A 22,560-nucleotide genomic window follows, 5' to 3' on the forward strand; every position below is an offset into this window, starting at 1 on the left:
AGGTACCTCAAGCATCGGTCATCGTTCTCGTCGAACCCGTCGCTTGCGACGAAGGGCTCGACGAGTAAATTAACCCACAGACACAGCCCACTGAGTTTCTTGCCGGATCTTCTCAATGGGTCGCGTTTCCGATCCGGTGGTAGATTCTGCGAAGCACGGCTCTTGCTAGGGTTCGTGTTAGCAATGTCATCAGGTTTGAGCCCCGTGCGCTCACTTACTAGTTAAAGTTACGCTGAAATAGCCTCTCAAGGCTATCAGCTTAGGTAGAAAAAAAAACAAAAAAAAAAGCTCACAACCACTCAAATATCATAAGACCCGTCTTGCTAAGATAGTTACACTGGCATTAGACATCCGCGCACATATCGCGATACTAACACGTGTTCATCTCTTTCTAGTTTTCAAAAACCTCGCGCCCCCTCCCCGGGCCAACCCTCCCCCGGGGTGAGACCCCACTCTCCTAATTCCTTACATATTTAAATTCCAGTTTCGAGGTGCGCCCGTGTCTTCATATTGTCTCCATATGGTTTTTCGTTTTCTATCTGGATGATTTTCATTCGACGACTTAATGACAGATATTTGAACATTTTTTCTTTTTAATTAAGTCTTATTATAGATAATTCTGTTTGTTTTAAATATGACTGATGCAATTTATCCCGTGCTATATATTATGCCAATCTCTAATTATTCGGCGAATAATGCTTATATAGGGTATATCGTTCTGTGTCTTTGTTTATTATAGTCTGCCTATCCGATGTTAAGTTGCTGGTATTGCATAAAGCCGTGCATACCCGATTAATTTAGGACCAAGAACCACAGTGGCAGATGAGTTGATGAGTGGAGTCTGATTGCGTTTGGAAATCGGATATGGAAACACAGTGTCACCAGAAACCAGTCCGGCTACAGCTTTGCCCTAGTCGCTATAGAGCTCAGGTTTTTTTTAAAATAATGATTCAAACACCGTCACCGCGATTCAGTTATATTTTCTTTGCATCGTGTGTCCTATAGATGGCGCTATTACAAATTTTTTTTGACGCAAACTCTATTCAAAACTCAGCGCTAATTAAATCTGTATACGTCATTTAGGCAACATTATTTCGCATATATTGGTCGAGGTTGCGTGCTTAACAAGGCAATCATGTCAAATTATTTGATATTAATTAATCGGTAAGTGTTTTGTAGTACATATAAAAATCGACACAAAGCATTTTGAAAGGTACAGTTGAAATCATTTCGCAGTTTTACAAGCGGCCTAATGTCATGTGCTTGAGAATAAGAGACCCTAGGCAAATCGCTGGTATGGATTCGGGAGGTATCTGTGAAGAGTCTGCAGAAGGAAGCCACATCCGGGCTGCCACCAATGCGGGCACCCGGACGATGACGCTCAGCACGCTAGAAGCGTGCCCACGGTGGGAGCACCCGCGGCGAAACCTCGTCGCGTTGTTGGGGCAGGACCTCTCTTTGCGGGCTGTCGTCGCCCGTATAGTTGGCGCGTCGTGAGGCTGAGGAGCGCGAAAGGGAATGGGATCCCTCTTCGGCTCCTCAGCGTAGAAGGTGGGGTGGACGGCAAGTGCGAGAGGCCGCCGCTCAGCCCTCGTAGGGACTATCGAGTCAACAATCGAGTGCCGGGTGCGGGGGCGCCCGGCACTCGATTGTTGGTCCGGTGGTGAAGCGGTGCAAGGTGGCTCCTAAAAAAAAAAGTAAAATCGCTGGTGATAGGACGTCTTTTGCGGAGTGAAGCAATAGCGCGATTTGAAGGGAAGGGCAGCTGTTGTATTGTAAAACTGAGACTTAGAGCTCATTTCTCAAGACAGGTGCTAGCGTTTACGCTGTTAGTGTTCCATGGGCTCCGGTAAGTTGGGTAAGCAGTAAAATGAATCAGACTCGAAGTTTATACGCTTCACGTTCACCGACCCCGACCTGGATTTCTTTCTTTGTTGTGATTTCCGAAACACGGAACACATGAAGATATGTGAATACACACATTCAAACAACTACATTTATTTATTTTTTATTTATTACTTTGATGTGTTGAGTGGTTACCGGAGCCCATAGACATCTATAACGTAAATGCCGCCACCCACCTTGAGATAAGAGTTCTAAGGTCTCAAGTATAGTTACAACGGCTACCCCACCCTTCAAACCGAAACGCATTACTGCTTCACGGCAGAAATAGGCAGGCTGATGGTATCTACCCGTGCGGACTCACAAGAGGTCCTACCACCAGTAATTACGCAAATTCTAATTTTGCGGGTTTGATTTTTATTACACAATGTTATTCCTTCACCGTAGAAGTCAATCGTGAACCTTTACTAAGTCCGTATTTCATTAGAAAAATTTGGTAACCGCCTGCGGATTCGAACACCGGTGCATCGCTAGATACGAACGCACCGGACGTCTTATCCTTTAGGCCACGACGACATCATTACACACATCACTACATACAGACTGTTGATATCAAAAGCTTTTGTCTCCGTACTTCGGGTAATCGAATCTGAACCCACTGGTCTTGGTCCAGTTGCAAGCTTACGTCATTAAATGTTAGGTTTAATCAAACAAAAAAAAACATTAATTTACTTGTTATATGCTGTCTCATAAATCGTCGAGTACATTAAATAATTTAGATTCGTGCGTCCTTGTGAATACGTGAAATATTAAGAGAATCATACGCATCTGTACAAACAAGTTCTTAGTTTTGTTTCCTATTAGAAAACTACCAACTGTATCAATTTAGACTATATTTGAGTTTTGTCTGTATTTTTTTAATGTTGCCTATCGTGAAAAAAAATTGTGGTTTTCGAAAATATCCAGCGGTTTGTGAGGGCAACAACGAGTTTTTGGCCTAATTAAATTTATGATTATCGTGACACGCAATTCGTATGACTCTTCCACTGGGCCACTTCGATAGGATAAGTACCTAAGGATTTTGAGGCTCAATCAGTTAAGTAGACCTTAAAAGTAGTACTCCCATTAGCGGACTGATACTTAGGGGTATCAATGTGAATATCTCCAGTCTCGTGATAAGAAGTTTAATTTAATCTCTTTTTGAGGAAGCCTGGCCACCGTTTTGAATAGCAATTAAGTGTCAAATTTTACAGTGATGTCTATTAGTGTCTACAAGTCCTATTGACGTCTGGAGGTTTACGACGAATGAAAGATCTTCCACCGAGCGGGTGATATTGCTCGGTAGACCGACGGTCCAATGATGTTGTTCAGAACTTGTATATATGCAAGCTCATCTTGAAAATGTCAAAAGCGATATTCAGGCATCTATCAAATATCTTATGTCCTGTAGTGGTTACCGCCGCACGTCCTTCCCTAACTGTCTACATTAATAATAACAAAGGATACATTGACCCTAAGATTGACATCTCGCTTTTTCGCATTAAATGTGTACAATTCCCAAAAATATTCGAAATTGAGCCGATATGTAGGTATGTATAAACATTTGGTATCACCAGTATTTTTCTCATAAATACTGTCAAATAGCGTAGTTTACTTTAATTTTTTTTTAGTTTACTTATTTTTTAATACTATTAACAAAATCAATACATAATTTTATCTTACTTTAAAATACAGATAATGTAACTGGTAAAAATAAATGTTGCAAATATATAACTTAACATTAAAATATAACATGTTAAACCTTTAAAACACTTTCCTGTAAAATTAGTAAGTTTTGAGATTATACAGTTTTAATTCGAGAAGACGATCTGTAGTTAACACGGCGCTACATGTGCTGAGTATAATTCGCGGTATGATCATATTTATGGTCAGTAATCGACTGTATTCATTTATTTTTAACTTGCGTACAATTTCAATAATTCGTCAGTAACATCAAGCAACAGCACAATATGTTTTCCATCTACGAATTATTATTACAATGTTTAAATATGTTTAAATATGCCGAGAATACTGGCCTTCGGATGGTGTACAAACACTGTCATATTTTGTCAATGAAAATGTAGCGCTAAAACAAAATAAAACTGTGGCATTTCTTATTAATTTTATTTCTTCACAAGTTCTTGTTTGGCGTTCCTTAGCCAAAGAGCAAACATTTATTTACCAACACTTCGTTCTACACAAAAAAAGAAAAAACTAATCAAAAGGTTTTTATAGCTTAGACTGGGGTACGAGATAAGGGCCCGTTTGGTGTCAAGGGACCACAAAGCCTATAGGCAACGTGGTCACCACCATCCATCTTAAGACATGAGTCTAAATCTGGACTGTGTAATAAAGCAGCTAACCTGTCCTACATACAGAAAACATTACTGCTTCGCTACAGAAATAGGTTGAGTGGTGGTTTCTACCCGAGCGAGCCCGCAAGAAAAACTATTTTTAGATTTTCATGATGAATAGGTCCTAACCACTTGGAATTGCTATTATTATAATCCTTGATCTCATTTGTAGCAGCAGCTTCAACTCCTCAATTAACTTCGCATTCCCAAATTATTTTTGCCTTCACGTCCCTGATTTCCTCTTAATTTAACTGATGGCAATGTCAGCTATCAGTATCAGCACGCTACCTATTTCTACCGATAAGCTTTCGGAAATTATTGAAACTTCAACCTCATGTCGGTAGTGGCTTCCACTATATGAATTCTGTAGACTCCGGTAACTACTTCAATATCATAGCTTTCAAAGTTAAGGATAATTTTTGAGTTTGATGACTAAAAATTTAGATACTTTGCTATAGAAACTCAAATGTTCAAAATGTTTTTTTTTCTACATATTCTTGTAACCTCGAGGGGTATATCGATAATTTTAGATTCACCGAGCTAGTAGGTGAGCTCACGGGGCTCAAGCCGGGGGTGGTGCTAACACTGGCCCCAGCAAGAGCAGGGCCTCGCAGAATCTACCACCGGATCGGAAACGCGACCCACTGAAACTCAGTGGGCTGATAAACTCAGTTCTCTTTAAGTATACATGACACGTGTCCAATTTTAAGTTACTGTCTCTGTGTAGACTGACCATAGTTCATTGACGTAGCCTTGACAGTTAGACTCGTACGGAATTCGGAATACCATCATGCTAGGAAACTTTAAAATTTACTTATTTATTTAACTGCTATTGACGATCAGTCACTCAGCTTCTCCTGTGAAAAAATTACAATTAACATTTTAATTAATAATATAAAATCTAATAATTGTAATATTTGTTGCAACATGTAATATATGTAAATACTACTCTCCAAGTAGAATATATGGGCAGTCCATTTACACGATTGTTAGTGTATGATTTATGATTAACTTATCGTATATTTTGGTCGCAAATAACATCACAGGTAACGTAAGCGCGTTTAGTTGTATGTTCGTATCGTACGCCAATTTCAAAGCAGTAATTTTAACTCCAATTTGATGTCTTAAGTTGACAATGTGTAGTTTAGACCACTTGCTCCACATCGTAGCTTGACTTACCGAATATACTTTTTTTTTTTGTATTATAGTATTTATAGTGGTTATCGGAGTCTATAGACATCGTAAAAAATGTCGTAACCCATTTAGAAACCTTACATGTGCGCTCACTTTTACTGTATAATTGTCTTACCATTGAAACCGGAACGCATGACTGCATCACTTCAGAGATAGGCGAAATAGGCAGCGTGTGATAGGCAACATAGACAGAGTGAGATAGGCGAGATAAGCAGAGCGGTACTTATTCGCGCTGGCTCTCAAGACTCCCTGCTAGTAATAGAGATGACGAAAAAATAATAAAATATATACTATTATTTATACTTGTCGATTACCCGTCTGATATTCAAATAATAAACTTAATTTTGTATCCTTTCAGATTCTCGTGATAACTAACGACTCTTCAATTCCGGTGAGTTATAAAGTATATTAAAATTGTTTTTTTAGAATTCAAAGCTTTAAAAACAGAATTTTTCATGTTTAATTTGTACTGTCTAAATTTAAACTATATTCATGGTTGAATGTCATCTTTTTATTGTCATATTTATTTATGTATAATATTTATATGTATAATTCTTAAGTGCGTCTGTGCGTGACTGTACTTTTCTTCTAAGCGGCGATTTTGATAATCGATTGATCGATGATCGTTTTTGATGCTTTACATTCACAATTCTGTTACATACAAAAAGTTGTTTTTTTTACTAATATTTTATACGAGAATAATTGAAAATTTCGTATTTAAGACAGCGTCTATCGGGTCCGCTAGTTTTATTATACTATTTCCTACGCTACCAATACCTTAGAGTTTACGTGCTCACAGACGACTAAGCTTTATTCGTAGGCATTTCATTATTGTGTCAACTGTACTACTGACTACAGAAAAAGTGCTGTAAATAAAAAAATAGATAATGTTTGAATGAACCATCCGTTACCAACGAATTTTGGACTACTAGACATTTTCTCGTCGACATCCCGAACCCTAAAAAACATATCGTAGCGGGATCTATGCCTCTCTATTACTGAAGCCTTCATCGTCATCAGCCTGTGTCTCTTCGGTCCTGGATTTAAGCCTTTCTCATAGTCTACCACAATGAACGGTCCTCTACCTTCCACATCTAATCTTCTCCAGCATATCAGCGCAATTTATCGGCCCACCGGACAGGTGAACGCCCAACGCCGCCCTTACTAGAATGTGGTCCTTAGTCCAGAACGCATCTGCTGACCTGAGGCCTTAAAAGACTTTAATCTGCCAGAACAAAGCTCATGCCTGAAACCGCTATATTCATTCACAGCGCAAGGCCCATTTTACTACCCACTTTTTCCCTTTGTCGTACCACTCTTGTCAAAACGGTCGTGGTCGTCATTCAGTGGGATTGCTGGGGGCAGATGTTATGTGCCTCACGAGCAGTCGCCGCTTCTCTCGCCTTGTGGTACACTCATGCAAACAGCCGCTAACTGCCGACTTGACCACTTGACTTGGTCGGTCCATTGCATGGGCAACCTTCCACGCGTACCTTCTGGTGCCTTCTACTTTGCCCAAAACGACAAGGCACTTTATAGAGTCATTTCATTTCATCATCATCATCACTTCTTACTACAGATTTGGAATGACGTAGCATTCGTTTTACAGAAACCTTGACATGTTCATCTTCAAATGAGCACAGATAGTAAGGCCTCTAAGAACAGCGTCCATAGGGACGATCGAACTAGGCTCCGTGCACTAGGGTTGTATCTCTTAGGATTAAGTCGGCTAGGAACTTAAATTCGATTGATGCTAAAAAAAATACCTGAAAATACCTGGAACAAGTACTAAAAAATAACATTGCGACAAAACATGATTAAAAACGACAAAGCATGATTAAAATCCCGCATCACCCCTTCCGCGTATACATATGTTTATCGGCCTATTAAAAATACAATAATGCCGTTACCGGAAGGGTGTTAACCACCCCGTTTTATAATAAATTCATTTGCCGTAGTTTTTCGCCGATAATGCTCCGATTGGTGCAAAAATGAGCACTTTTCGTTTCGGATGCGCTTGTGTGTCCGATCGTCCGTCCCTTTCCGGCGTGCAGGCTTTTTGAGCGTGTTTAAAATTGTATTTTTTTTGTTTGCGGTCCGTGATTAATTCGGTGGAAATTGCGAAAGTTTCTAGTTTCAGTCTACAATGTACGTTGCGATTGATAGACAGCAAACACTTTACTGCCGAATATACAATGACATGTCCTTCTTCAAACGAGGCTTGTGGAGAGTATTAAGTGGTAGGCAGCGGCTTGGCTCTACCCCTGGCATTGCTGAAGTCCATGGGCGACGGTAACTACTCACCATCTGGTGGGCCGTATGCTCGTCTGCCTACAAGGGCAATAAAAAATAAAATAAAAACAATGTCCGGGGTTCTATTTGTTTGTAGTAAGAAAAGATATAGCAGCACCAAGAAAAGTCAATTCCAGATTTCAATAGAATCGTAAGTGATACCAGCCTATATACACCAAAATTTAAATGCCTTTTCTCGTTGATAAGACTGAAGTCTCATTAGTTTTGGTGCAATGGTTCGGTCTACCTTATAGCATAATAAAGGGTGGCTTCTTTTCAGTTTTCAGGAATAGGAAGGATACTCATCCATTAGGTAAAGCGTGTAAAACATCGTGTAATAAAACCTCCAAAAAACATAATATGTGACTAAACAATTGAGACAAAGACCTCAAGTCTCAAGGCGGGTAGCGGGATTCGCGTTTTGATGTCTATGGGCTTAGTAATCGCTAACACTTAACACCAGGTGACCACCAGGTTCATTATTATCGTCATCATCAGACCACAGTCGTCTACTGCTGGACATATGTCTCTCCCAATCTACACCCATGTTCATTCTTGTCTCACCCAATAACAATAAAAAATATTCGTTACCTAGATAGCGCGTATTTTTAAAGTATAAGTATTATTATTATAAGTACATAAATGCGATTTTTTTACTGCACTATTCATGTGTTTTGTCGTCCACTATAATATAAATATAATATAGACTCTATATCTATTATAGAGGTCCCGCAGTAGTCGAAATTCGACTATAATTAATTGGAATTGTAAGTTTGTACACTATTATGATTGTATTTTATACTTCTTAATCACAAAATTTCGCCAAAACTACAATAAAAAATATTAACAAAGACAAACAATACTTAATCTATTCTCAATTTGACAACAGACGTCAAGAACAAAAGTTTGACAATCAATAGTATGCATGCGTGTGTGCGTCAAATACATGGTATGTAGTGTGTGTAATGTTTTCTTTATTGATTTAATGTATCTTTTATGCAATACTTAAAAAAAATATTAGCATTGTGCACTTCTTCTCTATATTATCTATAAGTGTGGAAAATTTCATACTCCTCCGTCCGCGCAATTTTCGTAAAAAGGGATACAAAGTTTTTGCTTCACGTATTAATATATAGATACTTCATAAAAAAGTCATCTCAGCAGAAAGTTTTCCTAGTTGGATACTCTTGGCGTAGTAGTCATGGCTGTCAATGGATAGGGCTGCGTCTCGTAGTTTCCGCTCACTTCCAAGGCAGCCACACGTCGTGCAATGTTCTTCCATTGGAGGCGGCTGTTGGCATTATGAGCACATTTTACTTCGGTGGCTTTTGTAGTGCTAATGATGAATTCAATCCAGCGCATGAGGGATATACCTCGTGGCAGGAACTTAGATTAGTTGAGTTGATCTCATAATCACGGAGGTGCTACGAAGCGCATACACTACGTCGATTCATTCCGTAGCACCAAAAAGGGCTTTCAAATAATGTCTATAGTTGGAGAACAATGTTCACGATGTGGTACCTACGAAATTCGAGAGGAACTCATCATTTTAAAGACCACGAGTGACTCTGCCTATTTCAGCTTTAAAGTAAATGAGTAATTAGCCTCTTCTTTTCTTAGACCTTCGATCTTCATCGGCATACGGCTACATTTAAAATAGTCTCCGATTCGACCATGAACAATGGAAAATAACTGTATTAATCATTAAACGGTGCTTTTCGGGGCAGCTTACGATGACCTTTTGAGATGGTTATTGGCATGTACCATTGTCCCATAACTTATTGAACGAACAATACAGTTGGAGTTTCAATCCTGGGAATGCGCCAAATTTTAAGGCCTTACACGTTGAAAAATAAAGGCTTAATATAAATAATCTATGTTGCTTTTAGCCAACTGAATATAATAATGTTGTGGCGGGTAGCCATCATACAACGCAAGATAATTGACAGATGCCTGAATCTCGCTTACGACATTTTCAAGATAAAGCGCATATATACAAGTTCCGAACAACAACATTGGGACCGTCGGTCTACCGAGCAATATCATCCGCTCGGTGGAAGATCTTCCTTTCGTCGTTAAACAGCACCAAACTGGTGACCTGCGACGAGATGTGAACACGCAACCTTCTGATTCATCTTCAGCGCATCAAGAACTCTGGCTACCACAATCCCCGCATTCTCGCAGATAAAAGCACGTCATTGACAGTCGTCCCACAGCAAGCCAGCATCGCAGCCTCAACAGGACCATCGCAGCCGACTCACCGCGCTTCCTGGTCCTACGGCACGCAACTTCACTGCCTCATCACGCCGCTACAGTTCATCGCAGCCCACGACCGGATCATCAACGCTTGGGGTCACAGATCTCCGGCGTGGCAGCTCTGCATCACATGGACTACGCACGACACGCACGCAACATTCAAGCTCAGTCTCGACTCACCGCAGACTTCGAGCAGCACTGGCGACAATCACGCAGCATTCAGCTCAGTTTCGACTCACTGCAAACTTCGAGCAGCACTGGCGACACGCACGCAGCATTCAAGCTCAGCCTCGACTCACCGCAGGCTTCGAGCAGCACTGGCCCTTGCAAGCTAATCTCAGCACGGACAACGCTAACTAAAAATGACACGACCTCCAGTCTCGGAGGGGAGTGATGTGGCGGGTAGCCATCATACAACGCAAGATAATTGACAGATGCCTGAATCTCGCTTACGACATTTTCAAGATAAAGCGCATATATACAAGTTCCGAACAACAACATTCGGACCGTCGGTCTACCGAGCAATATCATCCGCTCGGTGGAAGATCTTTCCTTTCGTCGTAAACTCCCCAAAATGTCACTTTTCTTGAAACACGACAAACATTATAAGGCTTAAAACCGCAATCCAAAACTAAACGAAGTCATCGTGACCTAAAGGATGAAAAATGATGAAAAATGAAATTCGTACTCAACAAATGTTCGCGATTGACTTCCACGGTGAAGGAATAACATCGTGCAATAAAAGTCAAACCCGCAATATTATAATTTGCGTAATTACTGTTGGTAGGACCTCTTGTGAGTCCGCGTGGGTACCACCACCCTGCCTATTTCTGCCGTGAAGCAGTAATGCGTTTCGGTTTGAAGGGTGGGGCAGCCGTCGTTACTATACTTGAGACCTTAGAACTTATATCTCAAGGTGGGTGGCGCATTTACGTTGTGGATGACTATGGGCTCCGGTAACCACTTCACATCAGGTGGGCTGTGAGCTCATCCACCCATCTAAACAATAAAAAAATAAAAAAGTCCAAAACCGTTATATTCTTAATTCTGAATTAACGCAACACGTGTCTTTTCAGAAAGGCCCCTCCTCCTATCTCTTCGAAAACAATCTAGGCATTACTATAAACGGTAGAGGCAAGCATTAGCAAATAATAGTTCGAGCTTCGATTTCAATCAAAGGACTTTACTTTCTGTATCTCGTTTGGAGAAGGAAATAATGCACAGCGCCCGGAAAACAGTATGCAAAGAATTTTACAAGTTGCGAAAACTGTGGACTTAAGCTACTGTTTTTATTGCACTGTGTATGGACGGACTAGCAGCCCGTCTGGTGTTAAATGCGGTTCTGCTGCTCAACTTTAGAGACAAGGTCAAAATCTTAACAGATAGAATGATGGTACTTACCCATGTGGACGGACCATACGAGCTACCTTCAAAGCACTCTTAGGTTATTCTTAGGGCGCTAGGGCTGTCGCCTTCCCATTTATTTATATATGTCGGAAATGGTCATGGTTTAGTAGCTAAACGGAACGCAGCACGATTCCTGAGAGATGGTAGCACGATTGCGGTATCGTCGGTACTCGGCTAACTGTGTGCTACGACAGAGCCTAACCGATGGAGGCGCATAGACGCCATTACACACTTACCAACCGGCTTTCTTGAACAGCCTCCATCCTTAGAACTCTCATTCATTTTCGTTTGCTAACGTCAAGAGGAGATTTCTAAATTGTTCTAAGATAACAAAAGTGATTGGTGTACTCAATATTTCTCTTAGCTCGATCACCCTATTCGCCCCTACGATGTCTGACGATGGTGTTAATAATTGTGGCTTATAGTTTTATTGATTTAATCTATTTTTGTGTTTATTGTCACAGATTACTTATTGATTATTTTTTTTCATTACCTAATCGTCATTTAATATAATAATCCAGCTCGTCGTAAGATTTTGCAATAGGCAAAGTACAAAAACATTGTTTTCTCAAAACTGCTTGTGGACAATAATTATTGCACAATGAACATGGATGACGTCACATCGATTCAAAGTCCTAGCGTGGGCAATTTTTCTAATATCTAACCTTAAATTAATTGCTACGTTCATAGTTAATTTAGACGCTATTTGCATCAACATGTATATACACATGTGTTCTATTATGTTATTATATACAAATATTATATATTTTTCAATATATCGTGGCGTTCCGTTTGCGAATGGATTCCGGGAAAAGTTATGGCGCATTTACTGATGGTATACGTCTTGTGAGCCCTCGTGGTTAGGTACCACCACCAGCCTGCCTATTCTTGTCTTAAAGGAGTAATATGTTCCGACTTGAAGAGTGGGGCAGTCGTTGTATGTATAGAAGTGAGGTTTAGAACTAATGTCTTAACGTGGATGTCGGTATATACGTTGTTGATGTCCACAAGCTCCGGTAACCATATAACGACATATAGACTGAAAGATTTTACGGTCAAATTAATCAGGAAATTCAGAAAATAAATGAAAACAGAGTTAAGTCGTAAATTCTAATTTTTACCATATACCACTGAACTAAAATAGAATAAAAAAGTCACAAGTCTATATTTAAGAAAAGTTCACGTATTTCGTTCAATGTGCTTAGTGCGAGCTTTTTAACGGTTCGATTATGTAAAAGTTAACTCAAATTTGTATGGAGTTGTAACAGCGCCCCTGACAGCAAACCACGGGAAGCTCTTCCAACTCCATACAAGTTTGAGTTAACTTTTACGCGATCGAGGACGTTAAAAAACTCGCACTAAGCACACAGAACACGTTGTCGTTTTTTTCTAATCGCCCTTGTAGGCAGACCAACATACCGCCCACCTGATGGTGAGTGGTTACCGTCGCCCATGGACTTCAGTAATGCCAGGGGCAGAGCCAAATCGCTGCCTACCGCTTAATACTCTCTACAAGCCTATTTTGAAGAAGGACATGTTGTGACGGATAACCGTCATATAACTTAAACTTTGATTTAATACCTCAACATCAGGTAGATCGTAAGCTCACCCACCCTTTATCTACGTTAAGATGAAAATTTTTCAAGACTAGGAAAGTATCAAATACAACTGAACAGTTGACTTTTTGTTAATAAACGAGATAAAAATGAAAAATTCTATTATACCTATATAAATCTGGATATCCGATCGGAGTTGAGAACAACAATGTAAGCACGATTGAGTTAAGTACAAAGGTTTTTATAGTCCTAATTATTAAGTTTGTTATTAATTTTATTAAAATTAATTTTCACAATAGACATTAGCTGTTGTTTACTGAACAGTTTACGTCAATGAATAAATAGTTCATGAATTTTATCGATACTCGTAGGTAAACGGTATTGGATCCACGGCATGTCGTGACCAAACCGTATACATCTGTCGTCGCAAATCATCATGTAACCCGGAAACCCACAAAAAACTGACAAAAAACGTACCTCTGTTCCTACTAATAAAAACTTCTAATAAACATGCAACTAAACTACAGTCTTCCGGGCAAATAAAACATAAAAATATATCCTATTTTCATAGGGCGGGGGTGGTTGGGGCTCGCACCCCCCATCTGCGCAAAAACCCCAAAAACATCGAAATGAAAATGAGTGTAGTGGGGGGAGCGGGGCTGTGTTGGTAATTCATTTTTAACATTAAGCTTGTGTGCGTTTTAAAAGTACAGTCGCGCTGTTTATCATTTGGCTAAATGTGGAGACCTTTATTATTCTCGTGTTGCCGGTGCCGCGTTGTTTTAGCTGTGAGTTTTGTTGGTAGCTCTGATTCAGTATTAGGTTTTGTGTTTTTGTTAATTAATTATTTAGTTAATTTTAAAAATTTTCGATTGTGCACTTTATGAGGATTTTTTACCGAATCAGTCTCTTGTGTTGTTCAACATTTTCTATTCTGGTACCTCCCTTCCAACCCTCCATATTTCTACATACAATTTACGTTAATTAAAAAAGTGGTTTCCTGTTTTCATCTAATAGTTTACTGGAAGGTTCTAATTTAATATAATCTTAGCAGATGTAAAGTTTGGTAATCCTGAAATCGCAAAAACCCGAAAAACTACGATCACGTACGATTTTCTAATCTCAACAGCCGATACTATCAATCCAGTTCATTAACAATAATTGCATCGGTGTTTTTTTAAAATAATGAGCTAATTATAGAATTGTTCAATTAATACGTAATTGTGTGTTCGAGTGTACTAGGCGCGAGTTCGCATTGTACACCCTCACACACACCTACACGCACTAGCGTGAACATAAAACGCAATTTTGTATTAGATTTAATTTGGCTCGCACACTCGTCCCCCTCCCCTCTTGCCCTCTTTACTCCTCTCTTGTCACATGAGTGTGCGCGCGGAAGTGCGGCCGCGCTTCCTACGCACAAATTGATTACGATCGTCGTGGAAAACAGGAATTTGCATACTCTCCGAGCCTTTTTCTCTTTCTGTGCTACAAAAAAAAAGTTGAATCTCTCGTAACGTTAATTCGAGGCGAATCGCTGCGTAGTAGACGGTGTCAGAGCGCGGCCGGCACGCGTCCCGTCACAGGTGGCCGATCCTAAAGTTTGAAAAGTTTGTTGCGTGTCGTATGGAGTAGTGAGGGCAGTGCATGCGTGATAGTTGGGCCGCGGGTGCAGTCCGGGCGGCAGTACAGCGGCCTCCGCCCGCCGCGGCCTCCGCCCGCCGCGGCGCCGCTCCGCCGAATGAGCGGGCCCGATTTAAAAACTATACGAACAAACCCGCGCAGCGAGCGCTCGTAATACCACCCCCCGCGTAATGATTTTTTGGCGATGAATTTATATTCGCGCGCGAGCGGTGCCACTTTTTCGACCCCCCCACGGCGCCCACCCCTCGCTCATTAACGCAACCCAGATATGCAATTCTGATCTTTGACGAGGAGGCTGTAGTGTCGGCGGGCACCTCGCCGGGAGAGGTGGCCCGTTTTGTTTTTTCCCGCCCGGCTTCATTATTGATGGCATCGGACGGTAATGCGGAAGCATGTGTGAACGTTTCATTACAAAAGGTGGACGCGGCTCGTGTTAATATTGCAGACCGACCGGACCGGACCGGACGGGCGGACGCCTCTCAAAAAAATATAATAAAAAAAAAACATTACCAGAAAAAATAATTAGGAATTAGTCATTAAACTGCAATTATATCGGTTCGCATATTTTGAAAGTTTCGTTGGGAGAGCGCGTCGCGTGGAACTATCGGGCGCGTGTCGGGAAACTTTCTGCTGAAAGTTTATCAAAGTTTGGTCACGTGCGTGTGTGGACATTCCACTACATTCCGTTCCACGCAATATTCCGTACGTTTAGTTTTTGTTTTAGTGGCCAGTTTGTTTGCAGCGTTCCGTAATCGGCCCACGATTTTCGGTTTGTGACTCTGTTGAAGTTTTGTTGACTGTTTTCATTAAAATTTCGCGCCCTGTGTCCTGTCCAGCCCCTCCGTGAGGTAAGTTTGTTCAAGTTATTATTTTACCAACTAAATTTATGCACAAGAACATTAATTCTGCACGGACTTCATATTTTTTAACTTTAAAAAAATATATCCGGAAATGCACGTTACAAACTAAAAGCTTTAAGCATAAATTATGAATAATTAACGCAAATACCATTATTCGCTCTGAGAACGTCCAAACTTCTGAGAATTTGAATAAATAAATAAATAATCTTCGGACAACAATCAGTTCAACCCTTCGAAAAAACTAGGTTATTATAATGTTAATAGTTTTTTTTGAGTGTCCAACCGTGGATGCGAGGGCTTAGCTATCCTGCAACTTGGCTCCGACCTCATCATTAGAATCTTTTGCATAAATAATTGAAAAAGAAACTTTTCGACAAACTACGCGTTATATGGCATGTGTGAAATTGAATAAAACAATATGTAAATTTTATGCTTTTTAGTAAGTTTTTATTTTAGAAGTAAAATAGATTATAAATACTCATTACAGTTGTTCGACAGTAAACTTCACTATTAATATGAGTTTTCGTGAATCAACAATCAAATTTTTTTATTTTAATTTAGTCAATTAAATTTTTCGCAATAAAAATTTCCTATCAGTTTTTTTTCTTTTTTAAATCTATTAAAATATTGTATTTTCTTCGAATTTGACGAATCGTAGACTAAAACTATAATATATTAATTTTACTGATGGTAGGACGTACTGTGAGTCCGCACGGGTAGGTACCACCATCCTGCCTATTTCTGCCGTGAAGCAGTAAAGCGTTTCGGTTTGATGGGCTGTTGTAACTATACTGAGACCTTAGAACTCATATCTCAAGTTGGGTGGTGGCATTTACGTTGTAGATGTCTATGGGCTCCGGTAGCCACTTAACATCGGGTGGGCCGTGAGGTCGTGTATACAATTTTTTTTTTTAAACAATCAAAATTTCGAATACTGTACATTTTACATTATATCCACAATAATAATGTTTGAATTCACTATTTTCTAAACATAAAATATTACTATAACCAGTTTTTCTATAGCAAAAATACACAAATAAAATTACAAAGAATCACATTTAGTATTTCGTTATGAAAATGACGTAGATTATATCTAATATTGGTCTTTAGTTAAAGAAAGCTTTAAACTAAATTTAGTATTTCTCACCAAGGCATCGCCGGTTGATAAAAATACTCAACAATTTTCCATTTTTTTAATAGCTATACGACTCACTGACGGCTCTGCTATAGAAAAAAAAACTCATGATTGGAAAAGATACTGTGATTTTAAATCAAGTTAGATACAGAAAAAAAAACAATTCACACATTCAAGGATTTGCGTCGTAAACAAATTAGAATTTGATAATAATGCATCAAAAGATAATGCCTTAAAAAAATAAGTTGGTATCAGTGTGTAGCGATGAAACAGTGAAATTTTAATGTAGATAGTAAACGACATTGAATTTGAAGAAATCGACATTGGGTAGTTTGAATTTTAGTGATCGAAACAGTGCAACACCTAAAATTACTTCGAAGGTACGTGTTTATTTAATTTTTTTTTTGGTATGTTTTAAATCTTTCAGAAAAAGAATAAACAATTCCGAAATATTTCATTGATTTGATTACATTGCTGTTCGTGTTTTTAGGTTTGTTTGTCGTGTTGTATGTTTACGCGCCTTTTTTCCACCTGAACTTGAAACTTTGTGGTTTTTTTCATACTTCAAAGCTGTTTCTGGTAGAGCAGCATTAATGTTTGGTAGGTGGTACGCGATTCGTCTCAACAAATATGTCTTTATTTTATATTTAACTAGCGACCCGCCCTCGCTTCGCTTCGGAAACTGTAATTTATTATTGATTTCTCCACTATTTAATTGATGTTATTATACATATAAACCTTCCTCTTCAATCACTCTATCTATTAAAAAAAACCGCATCAAAATCCGTTGCGTAGTTTTAAAGGTTTAAGCATACATAGATAGGGATATATATAGACAGAGAAAGCGACTTTGTGTTATACTGTGTAATGATGACGAGTCAATGGGAAACGTTGCTTACATAAATATTATAAAATAGTATACGCTTTCGATAGTAAAACATTTTTAATAATCTTATATCAGCATACAGAAAATGTCTATCGTTAAATTCATTTACCGTGAGTCTAATGGAGTTGACACTTAAGCATCGTGTCTCATGGTCATGCCGCTGTCTCATTTTGGTACTTTTATAGAGACTGCTCTCTCAACTTAAATTTAGTTAATGATGTCCTTTAACTCGTTTTAAAGCCACCCAAATCAGTACGTCTCAATAGAAAATATTATTAAAATAGTAACTCGGCGATGTGACAAGGACTAATTCAGAGAAGGCATCTCCATTCGCCTTTGCTCAGCAGTGGATATAAATTTTTCATCATCAAGCTAGTGGTCTCGTATGAGGGGTCGAACTAGAGCTATTGGCTTCGTTTGAATGCAAAAATTCAACTCTTTGCTCTAATTAATATTAATGAAATAAAAATCGAATCTAAATTTAAAAAACACGCGAAATTAAAATTCCTAGCTACACGTTGTATAACCGTGCATTATCTTATCGCATTTTATCTATGAGCCGACAAACTATGTCAAATTTAGTGCGAAAAAATTTCGTACGCCACATACGTTCTTCTGAACGCACCGTTAGTTATAGTAGGGGAGATACATTTGTTATATTGGCGCGCAACTTGCAAGCTCAGCTTGGTAGCAAGACAGAGCTTGCAGCGTCTCAATCGTTGCATGGACCCCACGTCTGATCGTCGTCGTCCGCAACTGGTCATCCCATTGTCAATTGTGTAAAAAAGTTTAATAATAAAGAAAGTAATTTGCCATAGATTTTTCGACTATATTCCAAATAGGGGTTATACTTTTGAAAAAAGAATCGAGTTTGACAAGTCCTCTTGGCGCGTTATGCCAACGGAATATTTCTTTTTTTTTTGTTTTTGTTTTATTGCATTTCTTAGAAACCCAGATTTTAGCCATAGACTTTTATAGTGAACTTTTTTTTTATGACACACTGCTAAACACTCCCTCTATTTTCATAATAGTGTTTTACTGACGTTATTTTTAATATAAATGGTTCAGATATCGTAGAATATGAAACTAAAATACATTAAGAGTGAATCAGGTACAATCTTACTAAACTATTGTACTAGTACAACATCGATTCGCTAATCTCATAGGGAAGGCAGACGATGTCCCCCACCTGCTACCAGCATTCAATGCCAGACTAGAAAAAAAAACTAAAAAAAAAAAAAAAAGCGGTGGCAGACTCATTCCGCCATCCCGTTTCTAATCGCGCCCCCACACGCACGCGCGGCTTTTTAATTGCATCCACCCCCCCACCACCCGGAAAAAAGGGACGATGGATTAGCATACGCCGAGATACGGGAGCAGCCATTTTAGTTTTTTTTTTAGGTTTTTTTTTTTTCGTTGAGAATTTTCGGCGGTGTTATTATGGCAGCGCCCCCCGCGTCTTGCAGGTCGACTGCGTGAGCGCCGTGGTCAGTCGGCGACGGCCGGCGACCGCGCGATGTGCATACGCAATACGTCAACCGACATTTTGTACACAAGTTTTGGCGCCTATCGAAAAGAAAAAAAATACATACACGATTAATCCAGTGTGTAGTACATTTAGTGTTGTGTTGTGTTTAAGAGGTGTGGTTTAATTTCGGCGGTGAGTCGTCTGTATTTGTTTTATTTAATATTATATTTCTGCCGTTTAAATTATTTCTAGACTACCTAGTTATCAGCGCGTTAGGACTAGCAATTTTTGGCGATAGCTGGGAGCAAGGTCGTGGCATACAGATAAAAAAATTATTTGCACTTAAAATACGTTAGATTGGGATAACCTCAATAAAGAACAAGGCTAGTTATTGTGTTAAGAATTTAAAATGTCGTTTTTTTTTTTGGCAATAAGTAACAGAAGTTTTAGCAAGTTATTTATTTCAAAACTTTTTTTTTCGTTCGATTGTAAATTTATCGTTTGATAATTTCAGAATTGCGGTTTACAATTTTTTATGTGAACATTTTGTAGATTCATTTTCGACATATGTCTATTTTTTTATATATAATTACGACCTGATTTCACTTACTCTAGAAATTCACGAGGCGTCTTGCGTATGATTTCTGTTTTCTTGTTCTCTTGAAAATGTAAGTTGATTGTCCGGAATGCCAAAATCTGAGATGACATTCATCATACATTCATTAAAGATTTTGTTTCTACTAATTCTAATTTTTTTTTTATTGCTTAGGTGGATGGACTTAACTTATCCTGATGTTAAGTGGTTACCGGAGCCCGTAGACATCTACAAATTATTATAGAGACTTAAGCGAGCTTTATTTGGTTAATTTTTTTGCCTATATTAGTGAACAAGCTCTCTATGCCACTGTCCATGTTCAGACATGAGTGCAAGTCTCACTGGTATAGTGTAACAGTTGCCTCACTCTTCAAATCGGAAGGTATGACTGCTTCGGATCAGAAATAGTGTGGATAGTTACAATACGCCCTACAACCAGTAAAAGCCCTATGTATGCTGATATCTCTGGTATTCTTAGTCGCCTTTGACGACATTCGCAGGAAGAGATGGAGCAGTACTATTCTTGGCATTTTTTTCTTTATTGCTTAGATGGGTGGACGAGCTCACAGCCCACCTGGTGTTAAGTGGTTACTGCAGCCCATAGACATCTACAACCCTTCAAACCAAAACGCATTACTGCTTCACGGCAGAAATAGGCAGATCTCTCTCAGCCAATTTGTTGTTGTTTTCATAACCTATGTATATCTTCAAATAAATTTAAACAAAATATTCTCTTTTTTTATGTACAATTATGTAAAGTAATAATACCGTGATAATAATGTACAAAATTAAAACATTTAAAAAGGATCCTTACTTACTAATAAAAATTTTACTTTTCGTACTTTTGTTAAAAAATCGTTAATCCTAGATTTCTGGTAGTGAGATGTGTTCTGACTCCTCTAGATGCCGACACCATGCCAACAGGCAAGCAACAGCTTCCATTTACGAATTAAATATTTCAGTTTGAAAAGCGGGACATCAGGATATTTACTGGCGGTAGGACCTCTTGTGAGTCCGCGCGGTAGGTACCACCGCCCTGCCTATTTCTGCCGTGAAGCAGTAATGCGTTTCGGTTTGAAGGGCGGGGCAGCCGCTGTAACTATACTGAGACCTTAGAACTTATATCTCAGGGTGGGTGGCACATTTACGTTGTCTATGGGCTCCAGTAACCACTTATCATCAGCTGGGCTCGAGCTAAACACTTGTTCTACGAATCTACGCCATTGAAATAGTACAATCAACATTAGTCTACTTCTCGCCTGTGAACTCGAGCGGCTAACACGGAATATCATTAATACTGAAACGCTAAGAAAATTGTTTGAGCGATTTTTCCACTCCTTATTTAAAATGTGGAAAAACACTTTAGGAATTAGGGTTATAATTTCCAACTAAAATACATTAGAAATCTATCTCTATATATACGAGTATAAAAATGAATTGCTGTCCGTTAGTCTCGCTAAAGCTCGAGAATGGCTGGACCGATTTGGCTAATTTTGGTCTTGAATTATTTGTGGAAATCCATAGAAGGTTTAAAAGGTAGATAAATTCGAAAATGCTCGGAATTAAATAAAAACAACAATTTTTTTTTTTCTTTGATGCGTCCTTCGTTGGGCGAGTTCCTTTTATTTGTTTTAAGTTTATTTTATACAAAAGTTTAGGTATTTTATTTATCGATTGAGGCACTACGAAGTCTGCCGGGTCAGCTAGCTTATAATAATTTATGGTAGGCTGCGGCTTGGCTCTTGATATTGGTCAGGATATTTGGAACTTATTGTATTGCCATCGGTCTTTGAGCGTCTATAAATTTATTTGGTAATAGGACGTTTTGAAGTTGGTGATAATGATGATCAAAGATTACATTACAAACAAACAAACAATCATACCAAGCTAAAAAAGCGTGTGAAAAAAGGATTTGTTGAACGAAATTTAAATTTCCAGGATTTTAAAAAAAGAAGCCTAACAAATGTAGCTTTCGATTGAAAATTAATGAATAACAAAAAATTGAAATCTTTCAAACATTTTGTGTCTACATATACAACGATATCGCGCGTGCTCTTTCAATAAGTCGCTGGCTACGAGACAGTACTAATACTAGTTGTATTTGACTGACAAATGTACAAATCGGGTGCTCACGGTAAGCATTCGCTCCTATTTACATTAGTCGAAATTTAAACTTTTTTCATATACTACATTTCGGCACGCTGTGTTATATGTCACTGGGATTCGTCTAACTCACATTTGCCGCGACATGTTTCGCTGTTAACAATATAGCTTTATTAAAATTCAAGTGAGATTTCACGGTTCTAGTTGTGATGCCCATGGGCCTTACTAAGCGCGTTACAGCCGGCCGTGACCTCTACACATTGACTTGACTGACGACAGCGTCTCTGATTGCTGACCCTAAGGGCCATGGGATCGATTCCCTCTACCAGCCAACATACGTATTTATATAACCGATGTCTTCTGTGCAATCGCTGGCCGGGCTGACGGTACAAATGTCTATAAACATAAAGATATAAACATTGATATAAACAAAGTCAAATTTCTCGCAAACTCTCGCTTATTCTCTTAAAAAAGGTTAACAAGACATCAGCCATTTGTCACGTGGAATGTTTATAAAAATATCTGTCTGATGTTTTAGCTGTAACTTGAAACTTAAAACTCGCACGAAATGTTGATAATAAACATTTCAGAATGTCCCCAGTGGGTACGCAGTTAGTTCAGATTTTAGCTTGAAAAAAAAAAGAAACAATTGAGGAGTGACTTTTCTGATGAAAAATACGAAAACTTTTCATACATGAACATTTTTAGTAACAAACTTTTATGTACATAATCTAGGTAGGTTAATAGATAAATAAAAAAATAAAATAAAAAAATAAATATTTAATAACAATCACGCCACGTTAACTGGTCCCGTGCTTAGTTCGTAAAGAACTTGTTTTACAGGTACCAGATAACGGAAATAAATGTAAGATTTTTATTATACACGTACATATATTTAATATACATCCATAACCCTGGAAAAGACATTT

The 22,560-nt window shown here is 38.8% G+C and overlaps 1 protein-coding gene across 8 annotated transcripts in view; it reads left to right on the forward strand.

Moving 5' to 3' along the window:
• The window catches only part of br (broad-complex core protein), a 160,483-nt gene that overhangs the window by 76,092 nt on the left and 61,831 nt on the right, over positions 1–22,560 (forward strand). For 6 of the 8 annotated variants that reach the window (XR_016323446.1, XR_016323445.1, XM_089729303.1 and 3 more), the window contains exon 2: positions 5,788–5,820. The gene's annotated coding sequence lies outside the window, so the exon portion shown is untranslated. Of the gene's footprint in view, positions 1–5,787; positions 5,821–14,656; positions 15,433–17,783; positions 19,126–22,560 lie in introns of those variants that run through there. The other 2 variants (XM_089729304.1, XM_089729305.1) reach the window with 2 other exon arrangements.

Source organism: Bombyx mandarina, chromosome 08 (genome assembly GCF_030267445.1).
Source record: "Bombyx mandarina strain Sakado chromosome 08, ASM3026744v2".
NCBI classification, from domain to species: Eukaryota; Metazoa; Arthropoda; class Insecta; order Lepidoptera; family Bombycidae; genus Bombyx; species Bombyx mandarina.